The sequence below is a fragment of the Dromaius novaehollandiae genome, chromosome 8, assembly GCF_036370855.1.
Source record: "Dromaius novaehollandiae isolate bDroNov1 chromosome 8, bDroNov1.hap1, whole genome shotgun sequence".
Classification (NCBI taxonomy): Eukaryota; Metazoa; Chordata; class Aves; order Casuariiformes; family Dromaiidae; genus Dromaius; species Dromaius novaehollandiae.
Window position 1 is genome coordinate 38,389,918 of NC_088105.1, and position 10,513 is coordinate 38,400,430.

The 10,513-nt window shown below is 39.8% G+C and overlaps 1 long non-coding RNA gene across 1 annotated transcript in view; it reads left to right on the forward strand.

Annotated features, from left to right (window-relative positions):
• Nucleotides 1-10,299, forward strand: part of LOC135329068 (uncharacterized) — a 177,870-nt gene extending 167,571 nt beyond the window's left edge. Inside the window, exons 10-11 of the long non-coding RNA XR_010390275.1 lie at nucleotides 1,499-1,803; nucleotides 8,968-10,299. This is a non-coding gene — a long non-coding RNA (uncharacterized LOC135329068). The remainder of the gene's footprint in view (nucleotides 1-1,498; nucleotides 1,804-8,967) is intronic.
• Nucleotides 10,300-10,513: the final 214 nt, after the last annotated feature.

Sequence of the window (10,513 nt, forward strand, 5' to 3'; positions counted from 1 at the left end):
ATCCCATGGTTTACGTCAATACTTTTCAATGTGCAAATTCTGTAAAACTTACTGGGAGAAAGAATGTCCGCTCACGCCTGGCTCTGTGGACATGCTGAAAGTGTCACTCACAAAGATGATGACCAGTGTTTTATTTTACTTTGTGGATGGGGCTGAACCAAACTCTCCTGATCCAAACAGCTCTAAATTTGGGAGGTTTTGGCACCCCAGTGCAGATATGAGTCAATAGTTCTCTCCGTTCCAAAGAAGCATTAGATTGCAAAGGTGGGAGTGAATATGTAAATGCAATAATATAAAGGAATAGCTATATTAATAGTTATGTTAAGCCTCTGAGCTAGAGGTTTGCCAAGGCTTAAGTGGACTCAGGATGAGCTGGACACATCTAATTAATATAAGTAATGTGACTTTTCTTGAACAAATGTGACTTCTCAGGGCACATTACAGCTGCTGAATGCTCCAGCTCTGCTGCATCTGGTCCTCAGAGGTTTAGAAATCCGTATTTCAATGTTGAAGCTTGCTCTTATTTGTGACTTTGTTTGATACTAAGTAAATGGGTTCTGATTTTCAGTGCTTTTGTCAGAGAAGTGAAAAATATTGGTATGTGTTATTGATAGATATACAAGACCTAGAAAAAAACAGAATATGAAGTTAAAAAATTATGTGTTCATATTCAAGGCAAGTGCACTGGACCACCCATCTCTTTCTTGATGTCATTGCTGTATTCATAGTGTCTGTGTCATGTAGAAGTTTTTTAAGACTTCTCTCAGTGTAGCATCTGAGTTTCTTCCATTGATACCATTGTTAACAACTAACATGTTCTGTTTCTTCTCTCTCTTGTCGCGTGGGAAACTGTACGTGCAATTTATCGTGGGGCTTGGGCATTGGCTGAGACAGGGCAGGTGGAAGACTAAGGCCTTGAGCTAATGCCTTGCACTTTTCAGATGTACTGTGGGTTTGGGTCAAGTTTGGGAATTGCTCAGTTTTAGGGAAAGGAAATGGGACCTCATTTCACAGTCTTCTGCTGAGCAGCTTTATCAGATGGCTTTTTCATGATATCTAAGAGCGAGAGTGGTTGATCATGAGCTTTCTGAATGCCAGAAGTTGTTTCCATTTTTGAAGGGAAAAAAGGTTGTTTTACTGCAAATAGCTTTTGATAGAAAAAAAGTCATTCATTACAGATGGACCTCAATCAAAACTGACTCCATACTGCTCCAGCTTTGGAATGAGCATGTGAAATTGGCAGTTCCGCCCAAATTAACATTATTTGAAGAAGAATAGCAAGTACCATTACATAAACTTGTAGTGAATTTTCCTTCATAGAACTGAAATGCATGAATGGATCAAAAGTAGAGATCACAAATGGTAATTTTCTACAGTAAAACGTAGAACCAGTAGGGATAATAGCTTTAGGGACAAGTGACCAGTTACGACTGGCCCTTCATCTGCTCTCAAATTTTAGTATCTGTATTCCTAAACTTAATCTTTATTATTATTTCAGTGTTTTGTGATTCATCTATCATCATGTCTGCACTCCAGCATGTCTCCTGAGTGACTGGGATTCAGCTCTGGAGGATAAGAAGGGGAGAAAAACAGCAGCACTGAGAAAGATTATTCCCATGTTTAATATGGCTCTGCAGACTGGGAAGGACAGGCAATTCCCTCCGGTCCTCCAGTGTCCTTTCTGTGGCTCACCATGGTCTCCACCTCGACTCACTGCATAGGGCCCCTAACTGGAAATGTCCTTTGCAATCCAGTTGTTGTTGTCGCTGCTGTGAACCATATTGGTTACGTGAAAGAAGCCAGGTTTGTGCCTCTTTCTATGCTGTTTGAAATGCAATGCATTCTGAATTACTCACACATGGAAGTAGTAGGCAGTATAATGAAAGCATAGAGCAAGCACAATGTACTACATGAGGATCAGCTTAACACGTTGGATCAGTGACACTTTGCAGCATAACACAAACCATTTATTCTTTCTCACAGCTGTTCTCCCAAGCATTTTAAGCATACATTCTCCCTCAGCATGCAGGACATTTATGTATTTCACTTCCATTGACATGGTAGGAGAGACCCTCCTCACTTGCAGATTTGTTCTTTTAATAGGCATCCAGCACAAATGGGAATTAAGTACATGTGTGTCCAACAGAGAATAGACCAGAACCAGCTGCAGGCACAAATAACTGTTTAGGAGGCCCATTTATTTGTGCTGATTTGGTAAGTCACAGGACAGCCAAATACTCCTTTTTAGGAATGGGAAGAAGAGGGAAGAAGGAGGACCTCATCTCCAGATTGTATCACCCGTGGAAGAGAAAAGTCAGCAGGGACAGAATGCTCCGCATGAGGTTCTCCTCTCCCCACTGGAGCAGCTGGAGCAAATAAGGTTCATCATGGGCAAATGTGAGCTCATTTTGTCTCCACTCAAAGCTGGCAGAGACATTAAGGTGTTTTAGGCCCCAACTCAGTGCTGTGAGCACTTGGTCGTGTGACTTATCAATTGAGGTTGGATCCTTCAAGATACTGAATGTCTGTGGCATAGAGATACTTCTCTCAGTCTTGGTTATCTTACACTCAAAACCCTTTCAAATCATAAATCTAAGTCAAGTGTATTGCACATGGTAGAAGAACAATGTGGATTTTGGGAGGGATGAGAGAGACAGGTAAGGCTCTGTATGCGTTGTCGCTATTAGGAAATGCAGAGGTGAGCCTTCATCTTTGTATAACGACAACACACTTTAGCAATGTCCTTCTAGAACTAGCCACACAAAAAGTTAAATCTTAAAAGACAAAAGAAAACAATATTAGGAGAAAAGAAGTGGCAATGACTCGAGCCCTTAATTCAATGCCAATGGTATCTCAGAGCAAGCAGTTTCCCAGAGGATTATGAGAGATGTGAAATGAATTGTAAGAGCTGCTTTACAGGCATTTGTGGGCACACACACCTGCTTACAGCAGGGGAAAAGACAGTGCGTAAATGTCTGGAATATTACATAAAAGCTGTCTGGTAGACTAGGCAGAGCAATTAAAATCCATCTCGCTTAAACGAACCCTGAGTGCAGGTCAAACAAATCTAATTTTTATTGTTCCTTAAGGAGATGTCTGTATAGGAGACAAAAGAGGGATGCAGCCATCAGGTTAAAAAATCAAGATGCCTTTAAAAAATTAAATGTTCACAATAGTGCTACAGCAAGCTAGATAAATGATATATTGCAGCGATGGTTTAAAACTAATTGATGACTAATGTTGTAATGCATTCGTAGCTACACTGATCTATTATATATCTTGGCCAAGCTGAAGGGACACTTCAAGGAGAAAAATTGCTAACTGTTTTAACCTGATGGAACTTGGGGAAAAAATAGTTACTTTAAGAGATAAATGGAAAGGTTGTGACCTCCTAATGTACAACTGGGTCTTGCAATGCAAAATCAAATTATCATTAAACAGAATGTGATCTGTGATGGAATTAAAACAACTACAAACCAGAACAGAAATTTCTGTAGAGAAATACAATAGTGCAGTTTGAGGTAGGACCATCAGCTAAAAAGCAGTAGGAACTGCCTGGCTAAAGAACTGGTGTAACAAGTTAGTAGGGAATGAGTTTGCTTTAAAATGAAATTCGAGACTGCAGGAAAAATGTAAGCATATTCACAGCAATTTACATACGTAAGACATTCTATAAACTTTGGTTAATTAGTGTATAAATAATTAACAATTTACCCTAAGTTCTGAGTAATGTGTCTCTGGCTCTTGGATGGGAGACAGGAAGCCTCATTTTCCCCTCCTCATTTTTGTCATGCCTGAGGCTCATGCCCGCTGGGTTTTACCCTTACGGTTGGAATTCAGAAAAGATGTCAGTCAGGCTCTGCTTATTTTCACATCTAATTCATGCAAAAAAACAGGTTTCCTCCTGAGGCGATAAACTGGCCCAGATTTGCTTCAAAGTTTGGCCTAGGTTCAGTGAATGACTCACTCTAACTCAGGTACATCCATCTTCCTAGCTGAAATGCAGTATGGGAAGCAGTGTCAAAGAGCAGATACCCCCATAGAGCTGGTGTTTACAGACTCAGGACCTTAGAAACCAAAAGTTATAGTCTGTTTCGTCCCCTAGTTTCCTGTTACCCAATATTAAGGACATTGAGTGGGTGTAGTAAGAACATCATTACTCAACCCAGAGAACCTGAGTGGTTTTTTGCATTCTAAACAAGCTGGAAGTGCCTGGGATGCAGGGCTGGAAGCTGTGCTTGGAGGAATTGTGGTCAGCAAGCCTTCAGGGTCATAGGGCTCTGTGTTGCTGTCACAGGGTCATATGGAATATATACAGCAATGGGCTACAAATGGAGATAACACTACAGGCCACTGCTAAAATACGGATTACCTTGAAAAGACCATGATTAAAAGGCCAAATATATCACTGATATCCTTTGTGTTACTCATAACCTCTGAACTGGTTCCCTTAATAAACAGAGGCATGATAGAAGACAGAGCAATTTTGCAGTGACAGCCCTCACCACTGGTGACGCTTGGATTTTCTTCTGGTTGAGAACAAGTTAATGCAGCAAGAACACTGTCATATTGCAATGTTGTCTAAGAAGAGCAATGAGGAAGAGAGGAATACATTGCTCTACAATAAATTAACCTTCCAGTGTGAAGGGAAATGCTTGCAATACCAAATTGCAAATATTTTCTGCTGTGACGGGACTGATGGTCCAGAAACCCCAGAGTCTCCAAATATTTAACCTGCCGAATGTTAGGCTTCCTCCTTTGTATTCATTCAGTTATGGTTTTAAGTTATGGAAAATAGTCCTTCAGCTTAAGATGGAGCAGCTGAAGTCTTAAATCTGGAGGTCCTTTCTCTTAAAGGTAAACATAATTCTTGGCTCAAAATTTGAAGTTGCTCAGATCTTGGTATTGGTGCCAGTTTTCAGAGGCGTTAGAAACTCAGTGACACAAGTATCACAGAGCTAATTTAGAAAATATACTTTCTCAAAGGATGATAAGCAATAGCATCCATGGATCTATCTGGGATTTCTTTCCCTTCACTAGCATATTAAAACAAAGCAAGTGTAACAGATATTTTTTGTCCCATATCAAGCTGACCTTCTTCTAAAGCTCAGTGCTGAGTTAGTAATTTTTGGATGGGTGTTTTTAAGGCAAAAAATGCAGACAAAATAGCTTTAGATGAAACTTTTAGCTGACGGCTGATTTAAAAGCAATTAAGTAAGGGGAGAAAAACTGACTTAACTTAAAGCATGGCCCTAGGCAGTTAGATTGACCGTAATAGGGGGGTGAATAGGATGAGATAGTAATGTGAAAAACTTGCTTAGTTCAATGAAAGCTTCTCCTCTCTCCCTCCAGTTCTTCGGGGTTTACTTTAAGAATTTTGGGGGGAAACTGAGATATGGCAGTAGAATATACACATGAATAAGATTGGACAGAGTTAAAGCATCACTCTCTTTGAGGGCCACAAAAGAGAGGAATGAAGGATCACATCAATAGATTAAAAAAAAAAGCACAGAAAGCATGGGGTATAATTATATTCCAGATTGCTAGGGAGATGGGATATTTAAACCTCTTTCTGCCAGCAACCATTTTCCAGTTTTGAACTTGTATCAGGATGGATTTACCAGAGCGCTTACAGAAGCTGTAGGCCACTCTGGCCTCCTTCCCAAAATACTGCCACCAGCTTGGGGGAGTCTGTATGGCCCCTGTGCTCCCAGCAACAACACGGGGCCCTAATCTGTGGCGAGCCCTCCGTGGTGGAGTCCAGCGCTGTGGGGGAGCTGGCTGCCTACCTTCTCACCCTTGGCCCCCGGGTTTGCATCGAGAGAAATGGTTGCAGCCCAGAGAATAATTGCCATTCTGACTTTCCAGTCCTGTGTATCCCAATAAGTTGACTTCTCAGTGGGGCACGGTAAGGTTGGGAAAGACATGTCAATCAAAAATTCCACGATATTTCTGTGATTAAAACATATGTAGGTAAGGAAAATGTTCTAAATTTGGATCACACTCATAAACAACGATCCTGGCAATTCTTTGAGAGGGTAGAGTTACATAACTAGTCATGTACTCCTCCTACTTTTGAAAACAGGCAGAAAATATCCTAAAAAAAAAGTTCAGTTACAGTTTATTTCCTTCCTCAAAATTTTATCTTGCTTCGTAACAAGACTTCCTTGCTGTGGCTAAGACAGAAATGGCAAAAAATGTACAGTATTTCTGATTTGTGTTGTCTGTGCTTTTTATTTCACTTTCAGTTTTTCAAAGTGGTCAATGAATTGAAAAGCTGAATAAAGCTGTGATATAGTTTTAGCATTGCTTCAGAAAGAAAAACTGTAAAATCCAAAGGTTAGCATCTGGAATGTGATTTTAAAGAATGCTTATAGCAGTTTCCTTCTGCTGCCGATGCTTCACACTGGAAGGAGCTCTGAATCTGCAGCTGTCTTGTATGCCGAAAGGCTGTTTAACTTTTGCACACATATTTATGTATATATTTTAAATTACTGATAGCATTTGCTCTGTTTGCTTTAAAATAAGGCATTAGGATTGTCAGATCAGTATAAAAATACAAATAGGAAATGTAAAATGTACCTTTGCTGGTTCTATTGTACCGTTTACCATCTTTTTCCATATTCTGTTTAATATCAAGTCCATAGTCTAAAGGAGATTTTGATGGGATACACTGAATATTGTAAAAGATACAGTGACTTTTGATACATTGACTGACTGTGACACACTGACTTGTAAAAGAGCTCAGCAATGGGCACATCATATATACCAATTCGCTGCTGTTGTAAGCTACTGCATCCTTCTTCCCTTTTGACCCAAGCTTGAATTAATCTTCCCATAGTTTTGGTTCAGATATGGTTTTGAAACAGTGTTGATCCTTTCATTTTCCTAGGAAGCCTTAAGCAATAACCTAGGCATCTGCCTCGTGCTGTTTGGGCAACTCAGACAACTGTACAGAGAATGGAGTAATCAATCGTCTTCCCTGTCCTCTGACAGCTGCACATTTCACCGTTTGCAGCCCCCTTCCTGGTGCCCGGTACACATAGCACTGGCAGGAAAAGCTCGGAAAACTCCCGTTCTCTGGGCCATGACCTTGAGGCCAAACAATAACTATGAAGCTGCTTAATTTTTAGGAGAGAGCAGGTTAGCCCAGGAGGAGGGGGTTGGAAGTATAGGTCTTCTTTCTCACTGATTCTGCACAAAAATCAAGAGTTTTCAACACAGCATCAGTGTGTATATTCTGATTTCCATCTGTCATACAAAGCATAAATCCAAAGCACTATCACAAGTGAGAGATCAGCCAGGCCCCAAACATTTAAAGTTACTTAAAATATTCTAGAATTAACCTCTTATATTTTTCTCTGGAGTCCTGAGTAGTGCAGAGATTCTGGTAATCATATATTACAAGCTGAGGCAATATATTAAATTTGGAAAATAGACTTAAATAACAGAGACGAAGCCAAACTTACTGAATCCACAAATGTCTTTCTACTCACAGCTGCCTGTAATTGTTTCATTACATTTCTTTGGGGATTATCCTGTTTTGCTGTGACCACCTACTGATAACGTATCTGTAAGGAAAGGAGAAAAAGCAAGAAGTTCTAACATGCAAGATGTACAAAATAAATTCAGTGACATTTTCTAACATCTGAATGTTCCTAAATGCCAGACGAAAACATCCCTCCAACTGTTTCTTTTACAGACTTTCCTTGTTCCAGAAACTTGGCCTGAGTTAGGAGGAAACCCCATAACTGTCCCTTAAATACTGAATTGCATCAGTGTGGGTAAGATGTGGGGCCAAATTCTTTAGTGGTGTAATTCCACGAAAATCAGAAATATTACACCAGAGCTGAATCTGCCTGGTGGTATAAAACTATCTCCCTAGAGGCAAGACTTTTGGAAGCAGTATCGTATTTTAATTATAAACAGGCAATTTGTTTTGGGTTGTATACAGAGCATGAAAATGGAACTGCTATAGGAACTAGCTACATATATGGTGATTTTATTCCTATTTCTAATGCTCTTTGGTTTATTTGTCTATGATTTGCAGGTGGCTAAATGACCCTACAAGCTTCTTTTTATGTACTTGAATGAGCCCCCGTTGAACTTAAGATTTTAAAAGACTATAGTGCTGGCTTTAGAATGTCATTTGTACACTTTACAATGAGTTTAGGAGACGGGCTGTGTATTGTTTATAGTAGTACAGATTTCAGTTAACAGTCTTATCCATGGAGAACAGACAGTTATATTTTTTACAAATTAACAGACGCTTATGGTACTTTGACTCTTATGACTGTGTTCAGTAGTTTCTGAATTTAAAGGGCAAAGTACAATCTGCCTTTTGTATCAAGTCCCAGTCATGGAGACAGACAGGACATACTGCTTGAAATGTGTTAGAGGCTTCTTCAACCCTTCTCCAGGCTGACTAGATTTTGACATAACTATATGATATATTGCCACTGTAATGAACTACTTCACCAAAGCCAGTCATATTCTATGGAAAAAGTCTTGAAAAGATGTTGCAGAAAAATGTTTACTCTCTGTTCATTATTTTTCATGAGAGGTAAGATATTGTGAAATTTAAAGAGCTCAACAGATTTTCACAGCTTGGTTTGTGAAATTCATTTCCAGCTCAACAGATTGTGATTTCACAATTTTGCATATCTGGATTTTGCCATAGAATTATCACGGAAGCTGTCTTTGACAAATCTGTCCCACAAATGCAGCCGGGCAGTATGTCTGCTCCTGGTCAGGGAGGAACTAGTGTTGTCTGTGACTTGTGATCTGCCTGCTTGCACCTGTGTTGCAGTTTCTGTTATACAAGGCAAAGGCTCTCCCTTGCTGGCTCTGGGTACTGCGCCTGGCCCTATCTACACCAGGGTGGTATTTGGCTCTGACATCAGTGATCTCAGGAAGTACTTCAATATCAAAGCTAAATAATGATTTTTATATTATTATTGTGTACAGGGATATGCAAAAGTTGCATGGGATCTGAGCATACAGTATAAATCACATCTTTCCTTGAAGCACGTGGAGGATCAGATAAGGAAATGTTCTTACTGAGTGCTACAGACTGTAGGTCTGAAGACTTGGAGTTATTCATTTCTATTCAGGGGAGCAAATCCTCACGCTGGCAACACAGATGATAACAGCAACAAATGTGTGCAAAGGCTTTTGAGTGCTCCCTCTGCTACACTGTGGCAGTGGGCTTCTTTTCTGAGCACTTTCGGGGGGTCTTCCCCTTCTTCCAATCTGCAGAGATCTGGCAGTCTTCTAAGAGGAGAGCAAGTGGATGAAAACATGACTTTAAGCCAGAATTTTCAGCATTTACACCACAGAAGGGGAGTTTATAAAGGTGGTAAGTCATGCACATTTTCCATCTGTGCATCACTGTATGGCAACAAAGTCATCCTATTTTCCCACTAGGATCACACGGTGTCACTGAACTTCACTTATTCTTATGGCATTGGCACTGCAGTTTCAAAAGAAAAATCCCCGTGCTCTCTGGAATGCTGCACCGTTGGGTATCGCAGTCGGAAAACATCCTGCCTACAGCGCACGCTAGGAAAACAGCGCAGTGCTGCCTGAAGTGCCAAGTGGTTTTTTTGGAAGGCCGACTCCCCTGAAAATAAAGGATATTGGTATCTGTCCAAGAGGACAGGCAGAAACAGGTCCTGTGCAAGACTCGGAGTTTTGGCGGAGCCTGAAATATTGCAGCCTTGTTTATATCAGCTTGGACTTTTGGCTTCAAAGGTGAGCTACCCAAAACCTAAACAAATGGGTAACAAATTGATGAGCTCCAAATTATTTTTCTAGCTATATTTACAGCTGCATAAAACAGGGATTTACCTTTTTAGCTGCTCTAATATCTAGGAGTAACTTAATATCTCCATTTAAAAAAATCCCCCAAAGGAAATTTCCTTTTTTTCCTGTGGTACATTCCTCAGAGTGTTTAGATTTCCACTCAAAATTCCCTAATTGTCTTTACATAGTAGTCAGTTGTTTTTACTTCCCTTTTCCCCATTTTAGTGAATAGTTCTAGTCTAATGATGCAGTAGGCATTTTATGCAGATTATTTACCAGCTTCAATTTCCTATCCCAGTATTATCCTGCTTCTTAAAATGAGATTGAAAGCCACCTCAGGTGGTTGTATAAAGCACCCAAACAAGCATATTTGACATGATCCTTTATAAATCTTTTCTTCTCTTCAATGTTATGATAATTAATACCTGAATGGAATTTTTGAATGTCAAGGATCTGGTTTGTTTATAGATCTGTAATTAAAATAATTTCCTTATATGCTTGTTTTCTTTTGGTAAATGTATTGGTTTTAGATGAAGTTTTTCCTCTGCATGGAAATTCTCGAAAACACCACAGATAAGTGGGAAACATGCAAAAAAGAAAAAGATTGTCTATATAGATACTATTCATTTCCTCTTTAACATAAATTTAGAAAGTTCTGTGAAATAACAGATCAGATCTCTTTGTGGCTTTATTTCCAGTGTTGCAGAGC